This window comes from Castor canadensis, chromosome 3 (assembly GCF_047511655.1).
Source record: "Castor canadensis chromosome 3, mCasCan1.hap1v2, whole genome shotgun sequence".
NCBI classification, from domain to species: Eukaryota; Metazoa; Chordata; class Mammalia; order Rodentia; family Castoridae; genus Castor; species Castor canadensis.
In genome coordinates, this window is record NC_133388.1 from 65,366,624 (window position 1) to 65,393,070 (window position 26,447).

The following is a 26,447-nucleotide window of genomic DNA, read 5'->3' on the forward strand; positions in this document are numbered from 1 at the left end:
TGGGCCAGGCTAACCTCACTCAGAATGATGTTCTCCAGTTCCATCCATTTACCTACAAATTATAACATTTCATTCTTCTTCATGGCTGCATAAAATTCTGTTATGTATAAATACCATATTTTCTTGATTCATTCGTCAGTAGTGGGGAATCTTGGCTGTTTCCATAACTTGACTATTGTGAACAGTGCTTCAATAAACATGGGTGTGCAGGTGTCTCTGGAGTAAGCTATGTCACAGTCTTTTGGGTATATCCCCAAGAGCGGTATTGCTGAATCATATGGTAGATCAATGTTTAGCTCTTTAAGTAGCCTCCAAATTTTTTTCCAAGTGGTGGTACTAGTTTACATTCCCGCCAGCAGTGTACAAGGGTTCATTTTTCCCCACATCCTCACCAACACCTGTTGTTGGTGGTGTTGCTAATGATGGCTATTCTAACCGGGTGAGGTGGAATCTTAGTGTGGTTTTAATTTGCATTTCCTTTATAGCTAGGGATGGTGAGCATTTTTTCATGTGTTTTTTGGGCATTTGAATTTCTTCTTTTGAGAAAGTTCTGTTTAGTTCACTTGCCCATTTCTTTATTGGTTCATTAATTTTGGGAGAATTAATTTTTTTGAGTTCCCTATATATTCTGGTTATAAGTCCTTTGATGTGTAGCTGGCAAATATTTTCTCCCGCTCTGTGTGGGTGGTCTTTTCAGTTTAGAGACCATTTCTTTGGTTGAGCAGAAGCTTTTTAGTTTCATGAAGTCCCATTTATCCTGCTATTTCTTAGTTGCTAAGCTGCTGGGGTTCTATTGAGAAAGTTCTTACCTATACCTACTAACTCCAGAGTATTTCCTACTCTTTCCTGTATCAACTTTAGAGTTTGGGATCTGATATAAGATTCTTGATCCATTTTGAATTAATACTGGTATAGGGTGATAAACATGGATTTAGTTTCAGTTTTTTGCAAACTGCTAACCAGTTTTCCCAGCAGTTTTTGTTGAAGATACTGTCTTTTCTCCATCATATATTTTTAGCGCCTTTGTCAAAGACAAGTTGGTTATAGTTGTGTGGCTTCATATCCGGGTCTTCTATTCTGTTCCACTGGTCTTCATGTCTGTTTTTGTGCCAGTACCAAGCTGTTTTTATTGCTATTGCTTTTTAATATAGTTTGAAGTCGGGTATTGTGATACCTCCAGCATTGTTCTTTTGACTGAGTATTGCCTTGGCTATTTGTGGCCTCTTGTGTTCCATATAAATTTAACGGTAGATTTTTCAATCTCTTCGATGAATGTCATTGGAATTTTGATGGGAATTGAATTAAACATGTAGATTGCTTTTGGGAATATAGACATTTTTACTATGTTGATTGTACCAATCCATGAGCACGGGAGATCTCTCCACTTTCTATAGTCTTCCTCAATCTCTTTCTTCAGAGGTTTATAGTTTTCCCTATAGAGGTCATTCATATGCTTTGTTAAGTTTACACCTAGGTATTTGATTTTTTTTGAGGCTATTGTAAATGGAATTGTTTACATATATTCTTTGTCAGATTGTTCATTCTTAGTGTATAGAAATGTTAATGATTTTTCTATGTTGATTTTATATCCTGGTACCTTGCTATAGATATTGATGCTATCTAGGAGCTTTTGAGCAGAATTTTTTGGGTCTTTAAGGTATAGGATCCTATCATCTGCAAATAGGGATATTTGACAGTTTCTTTACCTATTTCTATTCCTTTTATTCCTTCTACTTGCCTAATTGCTCTGGCTAGGAATTCCAGTACTATGTTGAATGGGAGTGGAGATAGTGGTCATCCTTGTCTTGTTCCTGATTTTAGAGGGAATGGTTTCAGTTTTTCAGTTTCAGTTTTTCACCATTAAGTATAATGCTGGCTGTAGGTTTATCATATATTGCTTTTATAATGTTGAGGAACTTTCCTTCTATTCCTAGTTTTCTTAGAGCTTTTATCATGAAATGGTGTTGGATCTTATCAAAGGTTTTTTCTGCATCTATTGAGAGGCTTAAGTGGTTTTTGTCTTTGCTTCTATTAATGTGCTATACTACAGTTACTGATTGGCATATGTTGAACCACCCCTGCATTCCTGGGATGAAGCCAATTTGGCCATGGTGAATGATTTTTTTGATGTGTTGTTGGATTTGGCTTGCCATTATTTTATTGAGAATTTTTGCATCAATGTTCATTAAGGAGATTGGCCTATAGTTCTCCTTTTAGAGGTGTCTTTGCCTGGTTTTGGGGTATACTGGCTTCATAAAATGTGTTAGGCAGTTTTCCTTCCCTTTCTATTTCATGGAACAGTTTAAGGAGGGTTGGTATCAGTTCTTCTTTGAAGGTCTGATAGAATTCAGCAGAGAATCCATCAGGTCCTGGACTTTTCTTTTTAGGGATAGTCTTGTTTACTGCTTCAATTTCATATTGTGTTATAGATCTATTCAAGTGATTAATGTCCTCTTGGTTCAGTTTTGGATGATCATAAGTATCTAGAAATCTGTCCATTAGTTTAAGGTTTTTGAATTTATTTGAATATAGGTCCTCAAAGTAGTCTCTGATGATGTCCTGGACTTCCATGGTGTTTGTTGTTATCTCCCCTTTTGCATTCCTGATTTTACTAGTTTGGTACTGCCTGCCCTTTCATGGTTACATTAGGTTTCACTTTCTGTGTGCAGAATCCCTTGAAGAATCTTTTGTAGTGGTGACTTTGTGGTCACATATTGTTTTAGTTTCTGCTTATCATGGAAGACTTTTATTGCTCCATCTATTTTGAATGATAGTTTTGCTGGGTAGAGTATCCTGGGGTTGAAGTTATTTTCATTTAGTGCCCGGAAGATCTCACCCCACGCTCTTCTTGCTTTTAATGTTTCTGTTGAGAAGTCTCATGTAATTTTGATGGGTTTACCTTTGTATGTTATTAGTTTTTTCTTTCTTACAGCCTTCAGTATTCTTTCTCGAGTCTCTGTACTTATTGTTTTAATGATAATATGCCATGGGGTAGTTCTATTTTGGTCAGTTCTGTTTGGTGTTTTGGAGGCCTCGTGAACCTGTACGGGCATAGATTTCTCTAGATTTGGGAAATTTTCTGTAATTATTTTGTTGAATATATTACACATTCCCTTTGCTTGCACCTCTTCTCCTTCTTCAATGCCCATGATTCTCAAGTTTGATCTTTTGATGGAGTCAGTGAGTTCTTGCATTTTCTTTTCACAGGTCTTGAGTTGTTTAACTAATAGTTATTCAGTTTTTCCTTTAATTACCATTTCATCTTTGAGTTCTGAGATTCTGTCTTCTGCTTGTTCTATTCTGCTGGATTGGCTTTCCATTTTGTTTTGCATTTCTGTTTCATTCTTTTTTCTGAGGTTTTCCATATCCTGAGTGCCTTCCTCTTTAACATTGTCTATTTTTATCCTGAGTTCATTTATCTCTTTATTAATCCTGTTCTTTGTTTCACTTTGGTCTTTATTCAGTGCTTCTATTGTTTCTTTTATTTGTTCTTGTGCTTTCTCAAATTCTCTATTTTTGTTGTCTTGGAATTTCTTGAGTGTCTCCTGTACATTTTGGTTGACCATATCCAGTATCATCTCTATAAAATTCTCATCGATTACTTGTGGATTTCTTCTTTTAGATTGTTCTTGTGGGCTTCATTGGGTTCTTTGGCATAGTTCATCTTCATTTTGTTAGAGTCTGGGTCAGAGTATCTGTTTTCTTCATTTCCCTCTGGTTGCTACACTAATTTATTGCTGGGGGAAAACTGGTTTCCATCTTTTTTCTGTCTTCCCATCATTACCCTTGCTATTGTTACTGTCCCTGTACTGTGTGCTATTAAGTATTTTCTAGCTTGTAATAATAACAATGGTGATATCTAGAATGGAAGGGTGAGAGGAGAGGGAAAGCAAAGAAGGTAAAGAAAAAGGGAAAAAAACAAGTAAAAAAAGAAACCAAAAAAAAATCAATGTCAAAGAAATAAACAGGGAGAGATAGTGTACTAATCAACAGTAAGCTAAACAGGCATTATAGAGACAGGGAGATGATTTTTTAAAAAATCCCCAAGTTCAAATGCAATAAAGTTTCAGTCTTAATAATTTTGGTGTTCATCCCTCAGCCTCCAATCCTGGAGATGGTGTCTCAGAAGTAGTTCTGTTGTTGTCTCATCAAAGGGGAAAAAAACCAAAACACACAAAACAAACAAAAAAAAACCACAACAAAATATCCCAAGTTCAAATGCAGTACAGTTTCAGTAAGTCTTTCAGCATGAGGTTGTAGTTCAGTCATTGTCTCATCAAACAAGAGAAAAGGAAAAAAGAAAAAAAAAAGGGTCTGGAGACAGTTCTGTGAACGGCTATCTGAGGCTGTGGCTCACCTGCCCGTTAATGTCAGCCTGCTGTTGCTGGAGGCGTTATTTATGCAGCTCTCAAGAGTGAGCTTAACACTCACCTAGCCCCACAGGCTTTGCTTATTTGGAGTTCTCCTGAGTGCAACTGCCACTGCTACAAGCTTTCCCCTTTCCAAGCACACTGGGAGAGGTGGTGCTACACCTGCCTTCTCCAGCTGGTGTGTTTATTTACAGTTCACATGGAAAGTGGGTCTTTCCATGGGGCTTTCCTCACACAGCCACTTTTTACAAGCTTTCCCGCTCCTGGTTGCTGGGTGTGTGCCGCCACTCCTGCCATCTCCAGCCAGCTTGTTGTGAGTATTTCCCTGCCCCCTCTTTGGCACTCAGGGTGCCCCACCCTCTTTGCTATGTGTCCTTTTTTGTTGCTGTTGTTGTTTATTCAGTTTGTTTTTTTTCTCTTTTTTCCCTGGGTAGGGGTCCAGGGGGCTATGCTGATCTGGCCCAGGGTTTTTTGTGGGAGTGCCATGTGCCACTTAGCTCACTTGGTGGTCTGCATCTCTTGAGCCAGTAGGAGCTGGCATCTGGTGGCACAGGAGCCCTCCTGGTTTCTCCATTTTACATGGAGTGGGGATGCTATGTGTGGGCTGGGGTTATGGAGGAGTCAGAGGAGTTGGACTTTTGCCTCCTCTTGGTGGTTTTTCCTGTAAGGTGTATCTCCAGTGTCTCTCCTAGAGTTTACTTTAGGAAGCTTTCTGCTTCCTCCCTCTAGTCACCATCTTGGAATCCCTGCCATATATTCTTTTTAAAACATACTCTTTAAAAACAAAAAAAAAAAAGTGATTCTTAGTTCATAGGAAATAAAAACAGGCCACAGACTAGATTTGTCCCATAGGCTATAATTTGTGTATCACTTGTTTAATCTGTTAGCATAGAGTGTTTTCTTACATAAAGACAGATGGCTATGAAAAGGCATGCAAAAGAACTATGAGAAAGGGACTAAGAAGTAGTGAAAAAGTCTGGTAGAGATGAAACAATTGGGGTTGTAATACACAAGTGCATGGAGACAACACAAAGCATCTCTCTGTATAGCTATCCTTATCTCAAACTAGCAAAAATGCTGTTTTTCTTATTATCTTTTATGTTTTTCTTCAATGAAATTGGAGAATAAGAAGGCAGAATAGGTTCTGCCCAGAGGCAGGGGGTGGGGGTGGGGGAAGTGGCCCAAATAATGTATATGCATGTAAGCAAATGTAAAAATGATAAAAGTAAAATTAAAAAAGAACTAGCACATGTTTTCCCAAAGAGCCAGCCTCTGAGAAGCAGATATAAAGTTTGAAGTGTCTATGAATCCCATTGTTATAGCACAGGCTCCATTCCACAAAAATCTGTTACCCATAATTCCCGCTAAACATGATTTGGTCATATTTCAAAATCCCCTTAAAATATTTTCAAAGATATTTTCCAAAATAGCTTATATTTGTGAAAAAAATTAATCCTAATGTAATATGTATGGAATGTTTAGGAAATAAATTTGCAAAAATATTCCACCAGTGACAATTATTACTCATACCTTGATTGGAAGTAGATAGATTGCACCCTAGAAAGGGGAAAGTCATATTTTTAGGTAATTCTAAGATCTCCTAGCTCCACTTTATAGATTTAGATGTTGATGGACTACAAAAGCAATTGAATTAAGCCATTTTAATTAGTCAAACAGTATTTGATGTAAGATCCCAACATCAGATAAGATGAAGTAATGACCCAACTAATTAAAATTTCTGAATAAACATATGTCTTCATGTGAAATTAAATGCTAGTTTATACCAAACTTTTTAAAAGAAAAATCCTGAAGTCCAGAAGTAAATTGACAGAAATATGTTAGAAGCCTATTCTAACAGCCATATTCTAAGAACAATACTTTACATAATGAGGCAAAGGATTATAAAACATGTGTCACAAAACTTACACTTATTTTCTAACATATAACTTTTTTAAGTTAGTTGATATCAATATTTCCTACACAGAAGAATTTTGAAGCTCAGAATTACTGCTTATGGAATTTTTCTCTAGAAATCAATTATTACTATTTGCTAGTGATTAAAAATGACTGGCTGTGACCCTTGAGCTCAGGAACAGAAATGGACACATTTGGAGGACACTCAGATTTAGGCTTTGGGAAAAGTGAAATTTGGCCATACTTTGGCTAACTTTCTATTGATTGCTATCACAATGACCAGGCACCATCACAGATCATATAGCCAGAACATAAGATTCCTAAATATCTTTGTAACCACTTTGTCTTCAGTATTACCCTATCCCAAAGAAGTGAAAATGCCATGAAATTCAGTATCATTATATAAGAATGCTTTAGAAAGACCAAAAAGTACTGAAATTGCTATCTGAATAAAAGGAACTATGTCAAGGAAAAAAATGACTGGTGAATGGTGTTTATTTTCAGGTGAACTGTAATATTGCTAATACTATCTTCACATTAATCAGAGTTGTCCTTAACAATACCTACAGGAACTCTGCCATTCTGCCTTACTTACATTCTGCATTACTCTCAGACTTTGTTAGCTTTTCCTAGTGATGATTATCTGTACAGTTTAAATAAATGGTGTTTTGCTTTTCCAAAAATTTGGCAAATCCCTACAGTAAGAAGCTATATAAGGAATTGAAAGAATATTTCCATGTTTTCATTCTTAGTGCTTGCTATAATCTTTGAGTGGCACTATTGAAAGTGGAAGAGGATACTATTAATAATTATATATTCCACAAGAAGTGGAAATGTTATTTTATAAGAAGTGGAAATTGGCAGAAAAAAAGGGAGGTAGGGATAAAGTGAGGGGAAGAATGGGAAGATGAGGAAAAAAGAAAGAAATGAAAGAAGGAAGGAATTAAAAGCATTCAGATTGAAAAAGAAATAAAACTACATTACTAGCTAATTTAATCCTTTACATAGAAAAGCCTCAAAAACACATCACAATCAAATTTAGAAATTAGTTTAGCAAGATCAGGAGAGAAAAATAAATAAACAAAATCAGTTGTGTTTGTACATACTAGCAAAGAACAAATAGAAAATGACATTAACAAAACAATTCTATCCATAATAACAGCAAAAGGGATAAAATATTGAGAAATAAATTTAACCAAATAATACAAGTCTCAAAGTTAACAAAACACTGTGAAGAGAAACTAACAATCTGAATGATTATAGACACTCCATTTTCATGTATTAAAAACTCTTACTTTCCTAAAGCAATTCTCAAAAAAAAAAACCCTATACATTCAAACAATTTTTGAAGACTATGACAAGGCTATAAAGAGAAAAAACAGACAAACAAAAGAGACAGAAAAAGGTTACCAAGAACGTGTTGAAATTGGAATCTTCGTATATTGATGGAAGGAATATAAAATGGCATGGTGACTTTGGTAAACAATTTGGCAATTTCTAAAAATTCTACATACTAATTTTCCATATGACTCAGCAATTCCACTCCCAGAAACTAAACATAAACTAAGCTAAACATAAACATAAACTGAATTCAACACATACATGTATGTTTTATATATGCCCATGCAAAAAGTTGTAAGCAAATACCTACAGCAGAGTTCTGATATTAACCCTAGGCTAGAAATAATTCAAATGTTCTTCAATTTATAAAGGCATAAACAATATGTGCTATATCCACAAAATGAAATACTATTTTCAAATTAAAAGGAGCAAAGCAGTGATATATGCTACAACATGAATGAACCTCAAAAATGCCATACTGTTCACGGTAAAGGGAGGTCACATTCGATTGAGAGAGGGCAAAAGAAAGAAGTTAACAAGGTGAATATTGTTGATGATATGGTTGATGTACTCTAGCTAGAATGAATATAGAATTTTTAAACCTGTTGAAGCCACCATAAAAAGGGGACTAGAAAGAAGATAAATAGAGGAGATGAACCAATTTGGATTGTATTATATAATGATTGATAGATAAATAGAGGCATAGAGAGATAAATAGATTATATATGTACATGGAAATAGAGCAAGGAAACTCCCTGTATAGCTATCTTAAACAAACAAAAACATCATTTTTTTTTCACTTACAAAATCGGAGAACAGTAGGGAAGAACAGGTCCTGCCTGGGGGGGTTGGTACCAGTGGGAGGGGGAGGAGGTGGGGAATGGTGTGAATACTCTTACACATGTGTGTCATTGAGAAAATGAGACCTGTTTAAACTATTCCAGGAATGGAAGAGGGGATAGAGGAGAATGGTGGAGGGGGTGAATTCAAATATGATATATTTGATACACTCTAAGAACATTTGTAAATGCCATAATGTAACCCCACCCAGGACAACAATAAAAAATAGTGCCATACTGTAACATAAGAATTCAATGTAGACAATTACATATTTACTAAATGTCCCCAAAAGTCAAATCTAGAGATAGAAAACAGATTAAGGATTACTATGATGGGAGCAAGTTTTAACTGCAAACTATGTGACAGAATTTGGAAATCAATGGAAGCATTTCATCAATAGAATGTGTTGATGGTTGCACAACTCTGTAAATTTACTAAAAGTAATTAAATGTGTAATTAAAATGCATGAATGCAATAATATGCAAATCAAATTTCCTCAATGCATGTATCAACATATACCAAACATTCATATCTAAATTTTAGTAATATGGAAAAAAGTAGTATTGTAAAAACTACTTTATGTCCACTTCAGAAGAAAAACAACTTTAAAAATATTTCTATTCTAATGACATGTCCCATGAAACATTGTTAAAAATAAATCTACTATTCTTTACTGCAACCATTTTTCAGTAACAAATTATTATTTGAGTTGGTATACCCTACACACTAACAGCTACCACCATGAAATCATAATTATTGATGACAAAGCTTATTGTGGAGTGGACATTCATATTTCTAATTGCTTCCCTCTGAACAATATTCTACAGGTATAGAGATTTCAAAGAAGAAGCAGAAAATGTTAATGAAGTTCACAAATTCAAGTGGAAAGCAATGATTTTCATTATTTCTTTGCAGTCATTATTCTCAACCATTGTTTAAAATGCTAGCAAGGAACAAATTCCTACAGACACTAAAATATATATCATTTTTATCTCTAAAGACTTAAAGGTAAGATTAGTAAGCCCTGGAAGTTATAAATCACTTTTTATTATCAATTATAAATAAAATACAGAAAATGTTTAAAAGTTCAAGCAGTGAATAAATGAAAATGTGAAAAAATGAAAATCAATAAGTATATAGAATTTACCTCTAATTCTTTCAGATTAGAAATATGCACATAAATCATAGCATGTAATAATCTCTCTTAAGGTTCTTAAAATTTTTTGTATTGTGGTGTTTTATACTCAAGAAATGTATAGCATGAATTACATACCCAATAAAATTGTTCCAACAATTTGCAGTTGCATCAATTAGCCCTCAAAATGTGCCCACCAACTCTGTCCAGAATAAGAACCATTGATAAAATGTGAGCTGGTGCTTGAGTATTTTGAAGAGGTCAAACCTGAGCGCCTGGACAGGCTCACAGCACTAAGCAAGAAAATGAATTTTATTTTCCTAAAGACACATTCAGGCAGAGGAAATCCCATCTGATTTACCTAAGGGGCTTAACCTGAATGAGAACTTACATAAAATTATCACGTCAGTACTTGACAGAGATTCCAATAGGAATTTGATGTGTTTTGATTTGAGTTGTTCAGAATTTTGGTTATTTTTGAAAATTTATAACTGTCCCCCATCAAAAACAAAAATCAAACCAAAAAGGAAGTGATGAAGTTGGGAATTAATAATTCCCAAAAATAATTCCCAAAAATAATTATTAATCAAAGCTATGTGTCTGATTAATTATATTTAAGAATTAAAGTTAAATACTTTTTAGCATTCCTAAAATCTAACCAACTGAAAAAATACCATACTGCAAATGTTTAATAATTAAATTCATATTGGAATTACTATGAAATATGTATGGAAGCAGAAGACATAAAAATGTTTTTTCAGAAAGGGTCTCATCATGAAGCCCAGGTTGGCCTCCAATTTACAATCCTCTTGCCTCAGTCACCTGAGGGCTGTGATATAGGCGTGCACCACCAGGTCAAACAGAAGCCACAAATACAGTGATGAATAAACCAACAATAACGTTTTGTATGTTTGCTTACAAATTAGTAATTTTTAAAAAATGTCATTTACAACTTGTCAGAGCCCTATATAAAAGTTTATGATAGTGTGTCTATGGTGAAACCTGTAGGATATAAACCTTAGGGGTAATTCACAGTCAGTCATACACCACATAACATTTCAGTCAATGACAGACCACATATGTGACAGTGGTCCTGAGATTATAATGGAGCTGAAACATTCCTATCATTTAGTGACATCATAACATTGCAGCACAACACATCAGTCATGTGTTCTCAGTGATGCTAGTGTGACCAAACTACAGCATTGCCAGTCCTGTAAAAGTATAGTATATACAATTATAAACAGTACATATATTGGATAATAATAAATGACTTTGTTGATTGTTTATGCATTTACTGTACTTTTTATTATTATCTTAGAGTGTACTTTCTACTTTCATAAAAAAAAAAAAATGTTTACTGAGCCAGGCACCAGTGGCTCATACCTATAATCCTATCTTCTTGGAAGGCTGAAATGAGGAGGATCGCAGTCCAAGATCGACCCAGGCAAGTTAGCAAGATCCTATCTCAACAAAAGCTGGATGCAATGGTACATACCTATAATCCCAAATTATACAGAAAATTGATATTGGGAGGATCACTGTTCCAGGCCAATTCAGGCAAAAACATTCATGAGACCCCACCTCATGGAAAAAAGCCTAGACATCTGGTACACACCTATCATCCCAGCTATAGCAGGAAGCATGAAATAGGATTGTTGTTCAGGTTGGCCTAGGAATAAAGGCAGACCCTATCTCCAAAATAACCAAAGCAGAAAACAGCTGGGGTATAGCTCAAGTGGCAGAGTACCTGCCTAGCAAGCAGAAGTCCTGAGTTCAAGCTTCAATAAAACAACAAAAAGTTTATGTCATACAGGCTACAGTCCCACGCGTATCTTATTTACTGAGTCTATTAATTGCATCAAAAGGCCACATTAAGTGACTGAACACCTGGTTTGTGTAAGTGTCCTGTGATGTTTGCACAATGATGAAACTGACCAACAATGCATTTTTCAGAATGTGTACCTGTCATTAAGCAATGCATTGGCTGTATATGAAACATGATAAGACTTAATTTACAAACACAGAGGATTCATCAATCTCAGAAAGAATTAGATTCTTTGTGGTTTTTGGTAAGGTTGCAGGAACACTTCTGAGGAAATACAAATAAACCCAAATGATTTATTATTAAAACTTTTCATGAATTTCTACTATAAAACAAATAAAGAAACAATCATTCCTTCAACTAAGCTGGTCTTAGAGCTCCATCTTTTCTCTAGTCCTTATCATTCAGTTAGTACTGAGATCCAGCTTAACATGGAAACATAAAGAGAAATCTATGCTTCCATTTTCAACATATTAAAGTGTATATGAAGAGACACAAAAAGTTCTCAACAGCTCTAAAAAGTCATAACACAGAGGCTATACCCAAAATTTATGTGAAATTTCCTTTAATTATAAAACGGAAAAAAATTGATTTTTAAAAATACAAGTTAATGACTCATTCTTCGAATTCATAGAAACTAAAATTGCCTTATTTATTGTTCCACCTACCTCCCAAATTTTGCAAATTGCAAGTCCCAGTAGGAAATGTGTGCATGGGAAAATGGAAAGAGGTATCAGAGAAAGATAAAGAGGATATTCAATTTTTAAAATAGAGTTCTAGGATTAGAAGAATACCCCATCTCAACTAAACAGACCATCAATAATATACATATGTGAGACATTGAGAATAGCTTTAAAAATACACAATTTTTTCTAATTATAGTTAGCTATAAGAGAAGGCATCCTCTAGTTTTTGACAAGATGATGGTATCAAGTGTGAATCTTATATAACCTGGTAAGTAATGAGGCCAGCATTTAGCTAAAACAGGCCCCAGTTTAGTGGATAGATCATTGCTTCTCAACCTTGGGAGATTTTTCCCTCCTCCCCAGAACACTTGGCAATGTGTAGCAACATTTTTAGGTGTCAAAACTGAATTAAGATGCTATTGGCATCCATTAGAGGTTAGAAATGTCAAATATATGACTCGTGTATATTTGGCAATCATGAGTGTCAAGGATGAGAAACATGAAAAGAGAATCCCATGATTTAGCAAAACTTATCAAAGAGGAAAGCAAGCAGAGTAAGAGTGTAATGACCCAGAAGAAAAATACGTCTCTGAATGCAAAGTGTTTCAAGAACCAGAAAAGGTTACCACAGAAATCCCTCCCAAAATTATAACAACTCCAGACATCCTAAGTACTAGACTGAAAAAAAAAAAAAGACTTTGCATTAATGCAATGAGAACAAGCTCTAGGGATTGAACAGGTTGCAAATTATACAGAATAGAAAATTTTACACAGAGGATGATACAAAGGGTTAAAGAAAAATGAAATGTAATAGAATTAAAATGGACTTTGGAGGGCTTTTGCTTCCACTATAATTCCAATCTAATTCCAGAAATCAGGTTTCTATTCTACCTTAGACAACCAGAACACAGAACAAAACATGAAACAATGATTTTCAAATATTGGACAATAAATAGCTAAGGACTGTCATCACTGCGAGATGGAAATTAACAAGACAAGCCCTACAATTATACTGATTTATTGCACAGGGCTACTTTACAGGCCCTGAAAGGACAGAAGGAATGCAGACAGGGTAGGTGGTCTCACTGAAAAAGTGAAGGTCAGAGTTTGAAAGGAAGCAGTGTCTACAATATACATTACCAAAGAATAGGAAGCTGACCAAAGAGGAAACTGTGGAAATTTTAAGAAAGTTCCTTCAAGTCTTGTTTGAGTGTTTATCTGCACACCTAAAGGCAGAAACTACACAATCTGGGGAAATACCTGCCAAAATGAGCAGATGCAAAAATTCCGAATGCTCACAAAGCTGAGAGTAGTTTGTGTTCCTCTCAGCCAGAACATTAAGCTCTCATAAAACATGGATCATCAAGTAAAGTTAATGAAATGCCTGAATCTTTGTATAGAGTTTAATTACACCAAGGGCTGAGAGCAACGTCTTCAAAGTAATACCTTAACCACTTACAAGAACAATATCCAGCATTACTTAAAGATACAACAAAATTCCTTGTACACAGTATCAAAATGGCAATGCCTGTGCTATGAACCACTATTGCAAACCATGCACAGAAGCAGAAAGAACAATCCTTAACTAGAGAAAAGCCACAAATAGCTGAATAGACCCACCAATAGTGAGATAAGATGTGAAAATAATGATTATAAAAATTTTTGTGTATTTACAAATGAAGGAAGTAAAAGTGGCAATGATGAGGAGATAAATACAAGATATTTTAAAAGGCTCAGTTGAATAGCTAAGCATTAAAAACATCAATATTTGGAATGAGAAATAGGTTGGATGGATTTAACAGCAGATATGCAACTAAAAGAAAAAAGTCAGTAAACTTGAAACAAAGGAAGCAGAAAGCACAAAATGAAGACTAGAAAGAAGAAGACTGAAAAAACAAAGCCTGAGTAAACAGTATCTCACAGTCTAATATGTGTGCAGTGTGTGCTGGGGAATGAAAAGCAGAAAATATTTGAAGAAACATAGGCCAAATCTGTTTAAAGTTATTAAAAAACTATAATCACAAAGATTGTAAACAAGTATAAACACAAAAATAATAATGAAAAATGAGATAAACCACAATAAAGCTCAGCATGGCCAAATTGCTAAAAGACAGAGAAAGAAATACTCAAAGCAGATAGGAAAAAACATTGCATACAGCAGAACAAAAATTACAATGATCACGTACTTTTCATAAGGAACAACTCACTCCTCAAGCTAGTGAGTAGTTTACTTTAAACTTCAGAAATCTTAGAAACATTGACTGTGGACTGGCTCAAGTGGTAGAGCACATACAGGCTCTAAGTTCAAATCCCAGTACTGCCAAAAAAACCAAACAAATCAAACTTCCTTAAAAACATGTTTACCTACCTGGGCACTGGTAGGATTACAGGCTCACACCTGTAATCCTAGCTACTTGGAGGGCAAAGTTCAGAAGCATCACAGTTTGAGATCAGACCAGGTAAATTGTTTATGAGACTCCACCTCAAAAATGCCCAACGCAAAAACAGACTGGCTGAGTGACTCAAGTGGTAGAGCTCCTGAATAGCAAACATGAGGCTCTAAGTTCAAACTACTGTACTGCTTAAAAAAAAAAAAGAGTGAGAAATATTTTTAAAACTTTTTCAGGCAGTAAAAAACTTGATAATACTTTTTTCAGAAGGCCTGTGTTAAAATTCTTAGTAAGAGGAGATTTTAGGACAGGGTAAATATGACATTAGATAAAAACTTGGTTTTGCCCAAGGCAATGCAGAGCACAGGGTATTATAAATATGTTAGCAAATGTAAAGATTTTTATTTTAAAATAATTCAAAAGAAAATTGACAAAGCAAAAATAAGAGCCATGAATTATGTAGATGGTAAAATATGCAAAAGAAAAATGCATGACTGCAAAAGCAAAACTAAGAGGGAGAAAGAAGTAGTACATTCTTGCAAATTTCCTGCAATATATTGTCTCAACATAGGCTACCATAAATTAAAAATTGATAGTGTGAACTCTAGAATACACTAAAATGAGTTATTCAATAACAGATGGAAATAAAATGTAAATTTAATATTTTTTTCATTGTGTCTTTTTTTAATTCATTTATTCACATGTGCATACATTGTTTGGGTCATTTATCCCCCCTGACTCTGCCCCCACCCTCTCCTCTTCCCCCCCTCGGTTCTAGACAGAACCTGTTCTGCCCTTATCTCTAATTTTGTTCAAGAGAAGACATAAGCAATAATAAGAAAGACAAAGCATTTTAGCTAGTTGAGATAAGGATAGCTATACAGACAGATTCCTAGCATTGGTTCCATGTGCAAATGTGTTACAACCCAAGCTGATTCATTTCCAACTGATCTTTACACTGGTTACGGATCCCCTTCTTATGATAACCTCTGTCACTTTAAGGTTTCTGTATTAGCTCCTCTGGAGTGGGGACATCAAATGCTTTCATGTTTTGGGTTTTCTACCTATTCCTATATCTTCTGTATGTGCTCTCCCCGTGTCATGTGATCCAAGTCCAACCACATTGCTGCATTTGCCATAGTTTTAAAGTCCACATATGAGGGAGAACATACAATTTTTGTTCTTCTGAGCCTGGCTAACCTCACTCAGTATGATGTTCTCCAGTTCCATCCATTTACTTGTGAGTGATAAGATTTCATTCTCCTTCATGGCTGAGTAAAATTCCATTGTGTGCAAGCACCACATTTTCTTGATCCATTCATCAGTAGTGGGACATCTTGGTTGTTTCCATAACCTGGCTATTGTGAATAGCGCTGCAATAAACATGGCTGTGCAGGTACCTCTGGAGTAACCTGGGTTGCAATCCTTTGGGTATATCCCCAGGAGTGGGATTGCTGGATCATATAGTAGATCTATGTTTAGTTTTTTAAGAAGCCTCCAAATTTTCTTCCAGCGTGGTTGCACCAGCTTGCATTCCCACCAGCAGTGTACAAGGGTTCCTTTTTCCCCACATCCTCGCCAATACCTGTTGTTGATGATGTTTGTGAAGATGGCTAACAGGGGTGAGGAGGAATCTTAGTGTGATTTTGATTTGCATTTCTTTTATGGCCAGAGATGGTGAGCATTTTTTCATGTGTTTTTGGCCATTTGAATTTTCTTTTGAGAAAAAGTTCTGTTTCGTTCAGTTGCCAATTTCTTACTGGTTCATTGATTTGAGGACAGTTTAGTTTTTGAGTTCCCTGTATATTCTAGTTATCAGTCCGTTGTCTGATGTATAGCTGGAAAATATTTTCTCCCACTCTGTGGGTGGTCTCTTCAGTTCAGAGACCATTTTTTTGTTGTACAGAAGCTTTTTAATTTTATGAAGTCCCATTTGTCCATTCTTTCTCTCAGTTGCTGGGCTGCAACTTCAGAGTTTCAGGTCTGACATTAAGGTATTTGAACCATTTTGAGTTGATATTAGTACAGGGTGATAAACACGAATCTAGTTTCAGTTTCTTGCAGACAGATAACCACTTTTTCCAGCAACATTTGTTGAAGAGACTGTCTTTTCTCCATTGTATATTTTTGGCAGCTTTGTCAAAAATAAGGTGAGTATAGTTGTGTGGATTCATATCTGGGTCCTTTATTCTGTTCCACTGGTCTTCTTGCCTACTTTTGTGCCAGTACCATGCTGGTTTTATAGTTATTGCTTTGTAATATAGTTTGAAGTAGGGTATTGTGATACCTCCAGCATTGCTCTTTTTGCTGAGTATTGCCTTGGCTATTCGTGGTCTCTTGTGTTTCTAAATGAATTTTAGGGTAAATTTTTCAATCTCTTTGATGAATGTCATTGGGATTTTGATGGGAATTGCATTAAATATGTAGGTTGCTTTTGGTAGTATAGCCATTTTTACTATGTTAATTCTACCAGTCCATGAGCAAGGGAGATCTCTCCACCTTCTGCAGTCTTCCTCGATCTCTTTCTTCAGGGGTTTGTAGTTCTCCTTGTAGAGGTCATTCACATCTTTTGTTAAGTTTACTGTTAAGTATTTGATTTTTTTTGAGGCTATTGTGAATGGAATTGTTTCAATATATTCCTTCTAGTTTGTTCATTGTTGGTGTATAGAAAAGCTAATAATTTTTGTAAGTTGATTTTGTATCCTGCCACCGTGCTGTAGCTGTTTATGGTACATAGGAGTTTTGGGGTAGAGTTTTTTGGGTCTTTAGGTATAGGATCATATTGTCTGCAAATAGGGATATTTTGACAGTCTCTTTACCTATTTGTATTCCTTTTATTTCTTCTTCTTCCTAATTGCTCTGGCTAGGAATTCCAGTACTATGTTGAATAGGAGTGGGAATATTGGGCACACTTATCTCATTCATGATTTTAGAGAACACCATTAAGTCTGATGTTGCTTGTAGATTTGTTGTATACAGCCTTTGCAATGTTGAGGTTCATTCCTTCTAATCCTAGTTTTCTTAGAGCTTTTGTCATGAAGTGCTGTTGGATCTTGTTGAAGGCTTTTTCTGCATCTATTGAGATGATCAAGTCATTTTTTTTCTCTGTTTCTATTAACGTACTGTATTACATTTATAGATTTGCATATGTTGAACTATACCTGCATCCCTGGAATGAAGCTGACTTGGTCATGGTGTATGATCTTTCTGATGTATTGTTGGATTCTGTTTGCCATTATTTTATTGAGGATTTTTGCATCAATTTCATTAAGGAAATTGGCCTGTAGTTCTCCTTTTTGGAGGTGTCTTTGTCTGGTTTTGGGATAAGTGTAATACTGGCTTCATAAAATGAGTTAGGCAGTGTTACTTCCCTTTCTAATTTGTGGAACAATTTAGGGAGTGTTAGTATTAGTTCTTCTTTAAAGGTCTGATAATTAAGCAGAGAATCCATCAGGTCCTGGACTTTGCTTTTCTGAGAGACTCTTTGTTGCTGCTTCAATTTCATTTTGTGTTATATCTATTCAGGTGATTAATATCTTCTTGGTTCAATTTGGATGGTCGTAAGTATCTAGAAATCTGTCCATTTCTTCAAGGTTTTCAAATTTATTAGAATATAGGTTCTCAAAGTAGTAGATGATTTTCTGGATTTCCTTAGTGTTTGTTGTTATCTCCATTTTTGAATTTCTGATTTTACTGACTTGGGTCTTTTCCCTACTCACTTTAGTCAAGTTTGCCAGAGGTCTGTCAATCTTGTTTATTTTTTCAAAGAACTAGCTTTATGTTTCATTGATTCTTTACATACATATATGTATATACATACATATATATATATACATATATATAATTCATTAACTTTGACCTTTATTATAATTATTTCTTTCCTTCTGCTTGTTTGGGTTTTGCTTGTTCTTGATTTTCTAGCAGTTTGAGATGTAGCATTAGGTCATTTGTTTGAGATCTTTATGTACTTTTAATATATGCATTTATGGCTATAAAATTTCCTCTTAGGACTGTCTTTGCTGTGTCCCATATGTTCCGATAGGTCATGTTTTCATTTACATTACATTTCAGGAACCTATTAATTTCTTATCAATTACCCATTGATAATTGAGCAATGTGTTATTCAGCTTCTAATTATTTGTGTGTATTTTACTGTTGTTTTTGAGTAATGTGTTTTTCAGCTTCCAATTGTTTACATGTTTTTTAGTGCTGTTTTTGTTGTTGATTTCTAGATTTAATGCATTATGATCAGATAGAATACATGGGATTATTTCTATTTTCTTATATTTGCTGAGGCTTGCTTTGTGCCCTAAGATATGATAAATTTTTTTTTGTTACAAATAAAGTAACATTGGTTCAGCTGCACACAATCAAACCCTTAAACAACAAAGACAACTAAATGATAGGAATCACCACATACCTATCAATACTAACACTGAATGTTAATGGACTTAATTCCCCCATCAAAAGACACTGCTTGGAAAACTGGATTAAAAAGGAAGATGCAACAATCTGCTGCCTACAGGAGACACATCTCTTCAGCAGAAACAAACACTAGCTTAGGGTGAAAGCATGGAAGATTTACCAAGTCAATGGCCCCTGAAAATAGGCAGGGGTAGCAATACTTATACCAGACAAAGTAGACTTCAAACTTATATTGCTCAAACAAGACACTCCATACTGATAAAAGGGGAAATATACCAAAAGGAAACAATTATCAACCTATATGCACCCAACATCAATGCATCCAATTTCATCAAACATACTCTGAAGGACCTAAAATCATATATAGACTCCAATACAGTGGTAATGGGAGACATTAATAACCCGCTATCACCAATAGATAGGTCATCCAAACAAAAAATCAATAAAGAAATTCTAGAACTAAATCACACCATAGATCAAATGCATCTAGCTGACGTCCACAGAATATTTCATCCAACTTCTGCACAATGTACATTCTGCACAGAGACTCATGGAATCTTTTCCAAAACTTATCATATCTTAGGGCACAAAGCATTCTACTTTCTTGCATTTTCTTCTCCTGTGGCTTAGTACTGCCTGTCCTTTCTTGGTTTTCTTTGCTTTCACTTTTTGTGTGCAGAATTCCTTGAAGAATCTTTTGTAGTGGTGGCTTGGTGGTCATATATTTTAGTTTCTGCTTATCATGGAAGATTTTTATTGCTCCATCTAATTTGAATGATAGTTTTGCAGTGTAGAGTATCCTAGGGTTAAAGTTATTTTCATTCAGTGCCCGGAAGACCTCACTCCATGCTCTCCTACTTTTAATGTTTCCATTGAGAGATCTGCTGAGATTTTGATAGGTTTACCTTTGTGTGTTATTTGTTTTTTCTCTCTTACAGCCTTCAATATTCTTTCTCTATTCTGTGTGCTTGTTGTGTTAATGATAATATGTTGTTGGGTAGTTCTATTTTGGTCAAGTCTGTCTGCTGTCCTGGAGGTTTCCTGTACCTGAATGGGCATAGTTTTCTCTAGATTTGGGAAATTTCCTGTCATTATTTTGTTGAATATATTACTAATTCCTTTTGCTTGCACCTCTTCTCCATCTTCAATGCCCATGATTATCAGATTTGGTCTATTGATGGAGTCAGTGAGTTCTTGCATATTCCTTTCACAGGACCTCAGTTGTCTGACTAATAATTCTTCAGTTTTTCCTTTAATTACCATTTCTTCTTCAAGTTCTGAGATTTTGTCTTCTGCTTGTTCTAGTCTGCTGGTGTGGCCTTTCATTTTGTTTTGTATTTCTGTCTCATTCTTTTTTCTGAGATTTTCCATATCATGGATCACTTTCTCTTTAATATTGTCAATTTTCAACCTTAATTCATTTATCTCTCTATTTATGGTGCTCTCTGTTTCACTTTGGTGTTTATTTAGGGCTCTTATAAGTTCATTTATTTGTTTTCATGTTTTCTCATATTCTTTATTTTTGTTGTCTTGGAATATCTTGAGTGCCTCCTGTACATTTTGGTTGATCATGTCTAGTAACATCTCTATGAAATTCTCATTGATTACTTGCAGAATTTCTTCTTTCAGGGTGTTCTTGTGGGCTTTGTTGGGTTCCTTGATATAGTTTATCTTTGTTTTGTTGGAGTCTGGATCTTGGTATCGTTTTCTTCATTTCCCACCGAATCCAGTACTAATTTATTTTGTGGGGGAGAATGGTTTCCACCCCTTTTTCATCTTCCCATCACTACTTGATACTGTTTCTGTCCCTGGTCTATGTGTAATTTAGTATGAGCTAACTTACAATAGTAAAATCATCAAAACCAAGAAAGAAGTAGAAAAAAGAAAAAGAGAAAAAAAGAAAAAAAATGGAGAACCAAAGAAATCAACAGGGAGAGATTGCAGACAATCAGACAGTGAACAAGACAATCAAACACTCAAAATAAAGAAAAAAGAGAGAAAAAAAATCCCCTTTTAAGGAACAGTAGAATTTCAGTCTTAGTAGTTCTTGTGTTACTCCTTTAGCTTCCAGTCCTGTTTGTCTGTGTCTCCTAGGCAGGTTTGGAGCCAGTGTCTGGTGGTGCTAGAGCTCACCAGGCAGGTGGCAGCCCAGCAGGCTTGTGGGTGGGGGGGGGGGGCCTGGCAGTGGCTGTGTGGGTGTGGTGGCCCACCTGTTCTCTCAGTGTATTATGACATGGAAAGCCTTCCACAGGCTAGGGGTTCAGGGTGCTGAAGTTTCAGCTCTCCCTGGTGCTTTACCTCTGCCAAGCATGTCTCCAGCGTCTCAGCAAGGTCCCTGATTCCTGGAGCTCATGCAGTCTGTGTCTGTGTCCCAGTTGCCATTTTGGATCCTCTTGTAACTTTAACATTAAATTAATCAAAAATAAAGAAGGAAAAGTCACTTATTTCAGTAATTACATTAAATGAAAATACTCTAAAAATGATGTAGATATTCAGATTTGATAAAAAAAAAACCAACTACATACAAGAATACAAGTAACTCACTTTAATTTTAAAGTCAAGAAATGAAAAAGTTAAAAGAATGAGAAAATAAAATAGCTTTCAGAAGGAAGAATATTAGTGTAGATAATAAGGGAAATTAGTAAGTTCTGAGACAATATATCAAATGACACAATATTTTTTTTTCATTTTTCTTTTATTATTCATATGTGCATACAAGGCTTGGTTCATTTCTCCCCCCTGCCCCCACCCCCTCCCTTACCACCCACTCCACCCCATCCCACTCCCCCCCCTCAATACCCAGCAGAAACTATTTTGCCCTTATTTCTAATTTTGTTGTAGAGAGAGTATAAGCAATAATAGGAAGGAACAAGGGGTTTTGCTGGTTGAGATAAGGATAGCTATACAGGGCATTGACTCACATTGATTTCCTGTGTGTGGGTGTTACCTTCTAGGTTAATTCTTTTTGATCTAACCTTTTCTCTAGTTCCTGGTACCCTTTTCTTATTGGCCTCAGTTGCTTTAAGGTATCTGCTTTAGTTTCTCTGCATTAAGGGCAACAAATGCTAGCTAGTTTTTTAGGTGTCTTACCTATCCTCACCCCTCCCTTCTGTGGTCTCGCTTTTATCATGTGCTCAAAGTCCAATCCCCTTGTTGTGTTTGCCCTTGATCTAATGTCCGCATATGAGGGAGAACATATGATTTTTGGTCTTTTGGGCCAGGCTAACCTCACTCAGTACGATGTTCTCCAATTCCATCCATTTACCAGCGAATGATAACATTTCGTTCTTCTTCATGGCTGCATAAAATTCCATTGTGTATAGATACCACATTTTCTTAATCCATTCGTCAGTGCTGGGGCATCTTGGTTGTTTCCATAACTTGGCTATTGTGAATAGTGCCGCAATAAACATGGGTGTGCAGGTGCCTCTGGAGTAACAGTCATTTGGGTATATCCCCAAGAGTGGTATTGCTGGATCAAATGGTAGATCGATGTCCAGCTTTTTAAGTAGCCTCCAAATTTTTTTCCAGAGTGGTTGTACTAGTCTACATTCCCACCAACAGTGTAAGAGGGTTCCTTTTTCCCCGCATCCTCGCCAACACCTGTTGTTGGTGGTGTTGCTGATGATGGCTATTCTAACAGGGGTGAGGTGGAATCTTAGTGTGGTTTTAATTTGCATTTCCTTTATTGCTAGAGATGGTGAGCATTTTTTCATGTGTTTTCTGGCCATTTCAAATGACACAATATTAAATGTGTGTGTTCCCAATACTGGAGTGTTCAAAAACTGAAGTAAAAATGTATACACTAACTGAGAAAAAATTAAAATAACAGCTGAAGATTTCAATACTCCTCTCTTCACAAGTGATAAAAAAAAATAAGGATATGGAATAACTAAACAATGGTATTATCAACATAATCCAATTGAAATTCAATACAGTACACCACCAAGCACAGCAAAATGGACTTAAAGTGCACAAGAACATCCTCAAAGGGTGATTCAATTTAGAGGATTAAAGCCAAACAGTACAGAAAAAAACAAGATATCAAATTTTTGGAATACAGCTAATACAGGCATTAAAAGGAAATTTATTCATTTGATTCTTAAGTAAGAAAGAAGTTCAGATTCAAAGATCTGAGCTTCTACACTAGCAAAATAGTAAATGAAAAGCAATTTCACCCAAATCAAGAAGACAACAGAAAATAATAAAGATGGGCATAGTTACTAATGAGCTAGACACAGGGCACACCTTTATAGATCCTATTAGTATTAAAGGGAATATAACACACAATCTTATACCAATAACTCAGCAAGGAAGATGAAATGAAAAACACTCCAAAACATGAAAATTATCCAAAACATGGATCTTTGGTCCAATTTCTTTATAAACTATGAAGTTGACAGACATGAAATGCTATGTCTAGAAACCCTTATCTGAAGCCTTGCATTTGGGTTGTAAATCAAAGCTGTTTGCCTGTGTCAAAATGACTCTGAAACTCCGAACAAGAATGGAATATTTCTTTTATATTGATATAATTTCAAACAGAGGTTTTCTAACAGCCTAAGATTTTGGAAAGCATTTCTCAGTGAATAGGAACACAATAGTTATTCCAGGGAGGACATTATGACACTTTTTAGTGTAGCATGCACTTGAGAAAAACATAGTTTCCTATTAACTTTGCAGCTGCCTTTATCTGTGTGTATTACCCCAGCCTGATCACTAATAGGGAAGAGTTTTGCTTTTTCATTTTTCTCTTTTGACCAACAGAATACAAATTCAGTTGTTTAATCTATTATTATGACAGAGGTAAAATGACTAAACTCTTAAATTTGCATTCATGAGGAAACCTTAAAACCAAAATCAAGAATTTGTCTAAAACATGTTATTCTCCTATTGCCTAACCCTTTCCAAACTGTAACATGGGACAGAAACTGGATCCCAAGCCCAAAGTTTCCTTTAAACACTTACAAGTGCGTTACTTTAATTGCTTTCACCAATAGGATGTATTTGGCCATTACAGGTCTATTTGCCAATCGAATCAAAGCATACCAAAAAAAAATGTTGTTATGTTGTTTTATTGTTTTGTCTCCTATTTGGGATTTCCCTTCTTATCCATCTTGTGATGGAGAAACATGCTTCCCTAAAACTGTTTCTAAGGTTTTTCTGCCCATAGATTTAAAATGTACTTGTTGGGCCTGGTGTAGTAGAACATGCCTGCAATCCTGGTTACTCTGGAGGCAGAAATAGGAAGATTGCAGTCCAAGGCCGGGCCAAGCAAAGCAAGAAGACTATCAGAAAACTAAAAAAACAAAAAGGGCGGGAAGTGTGTGACTCAGTGGTGGAGCTATGTAGCAAATGTAAGGCTTTGAGCTCAAACCCCATGAACACTTTATACTTCTTTCCATTTTTTTTACTCATAAGGTTGAATTTTTATTTTTTGTTGAAGATAGGGATTTAATCTTTTATAAATAGTCTATTTATGACTTTTCCCAATTTTTCTGTTGGTAAATTGATTTCCAGTTAAGTCTTTCCTCAAATGCATTTTAATAAATCATATTTCTATCAGTATAGTCTGTAATCTCCAAATGTAACAATAGTTGTTTAAAATGGATGCAACAATAATATTTCAGGTATCAAAATGGATTCAATTTTAAGCTATTGGGCTACTTCTGCTGTAGTATTTTCTTTGTTCTGCTTTCATCAATAATGATAATTCAAAAATATATTTACTTTTACCTCTCAAATATTTTTAAATGTAATACTAAAGGCATAGAGAGGAAAAGTATGTCTTTCTTCTGATTAATCATCCACAGTATTGAGCACAGCTACTATGAATCCCTTAATTTTTACTTCTACCCTTTACTTCACATTCCTTAATACCTGATGTACCCCTTATCCTTTTCCTTCAGTCTCGGGATCATTCCTCAGATCATGCCCCACTCTGTTTCAACACACATCATCTCCTTGGACCTTAATTCCTCCTTATTCTTTAGATTTACTCTAAAGCGATTCCAGCTTGCTGTTCATTCACCCTTTTTAAAGTGGATCTTACTTAGATCTTGCTTCCAAATGTTCTCACATTCCCCCATCACCTCCAAAACACCTCTCTCAAATTCCTGTTCAATTGCTTTCATTTTCCTTAACACAAAACTTACTGAAAGTTTTTTTAAACAATGCAGTTCTGTCTCAGGCTCCTTCTATATGTCTTCTCCCTTCCTCCCATAAAGCTAAGTGTCCATCCCATGTTTTTAAGAAGTGTTTCTCACCTCTGCAGCACCCAATTCCTCAAACACTCCTCCTTTATTTCTCTCTCTTTAGGCTTCTGAAACATGGTTGTCTTTTTTTTTAATTCAGTTTACTTTTTCCCAGATCTTTGTCTACTCTGCTCAAATTTACTCACATTCAAATTTACCCAGTGCATTATTGTTGGAGCTATATTCCTTGTGAATACAGAAGGAAGTTCAGATCCTGTCTAATATCTAAAATTATTTTTAGTGGCAAAGTCTGTGTGCTGGCTACCTTTCCCATCCTTGTCATCCCTGTCCTGGATCGCTATCCATAGACTACTCAATGATCTAGCTTGTTGGCCATACTGCAGTTCTTTAAAGTTTTCTTTAACTTTCACTGCCTTTCTCCTGTCATCTTCACATCTGTTTTCAAAACTCTGTCACAGAATTAAAAATCTTCTCATGAGGTCTGTCTGTTACCTGACTAATAATAAATATTCCTTTTACAAAATTCCAGTAGTATTTGTTTCATATCTTTGAAAACAGCACATATTTTGCTGCATTTGAATTCTAATTTAAGGGGTTTGCTTATTTTCTTTAAGTTGATCCAACTTTATCTATTAGATTATTAGGTGAGTTTAAGTTTTACCAAATTTATGCTTTATATATTAAATTTATACAAATCATATAGTGCATTAGAGAGTTTGTTGATGAGAAAATTGAAATATTTAAAGATGAAGGTAAATACATTACATTTATACATTATATTTAAATCATTTAAAGCTCTAAAAAAACCTAAATTTTTGAATGGGAACAAACATTATTCAATCATCTTTGGTGGCAATTATGAGAATATATTGCATTTTAGAAGCAGAATAAAAAAGTTTCCAAATTTAAAGCTTCAGAGCTAGGTTTTTGCTTAGAACTTCAAAGGTTAAGTACTGATTTCTTAAACCAAAATTAACTTAGAAATAATTTACATGCAAGAACACAGATACACAAACACATACAACCTCACTATTAATATTACAGTGAAAATATGTAAACACAGTCCACTAAGAGGAAATGATTTAGTAAAGGTTGTACATTTATCTAGTGTCAGTCATAAGTAAGTTTAAACTTCAGTTAGTGAAGTAATTTCAGGAAAGTAAGTAACATGCACAGCAATTTAAATGAACAACTTCATTCATCAGAATAATATGTCTAAATAAGATTGCAGCATGAGGATTTGAAATTATATAAAGTTTCAGAAACCTTACTGTCTAAAAAACGTTTCCTCAACTTCCATGCTTTA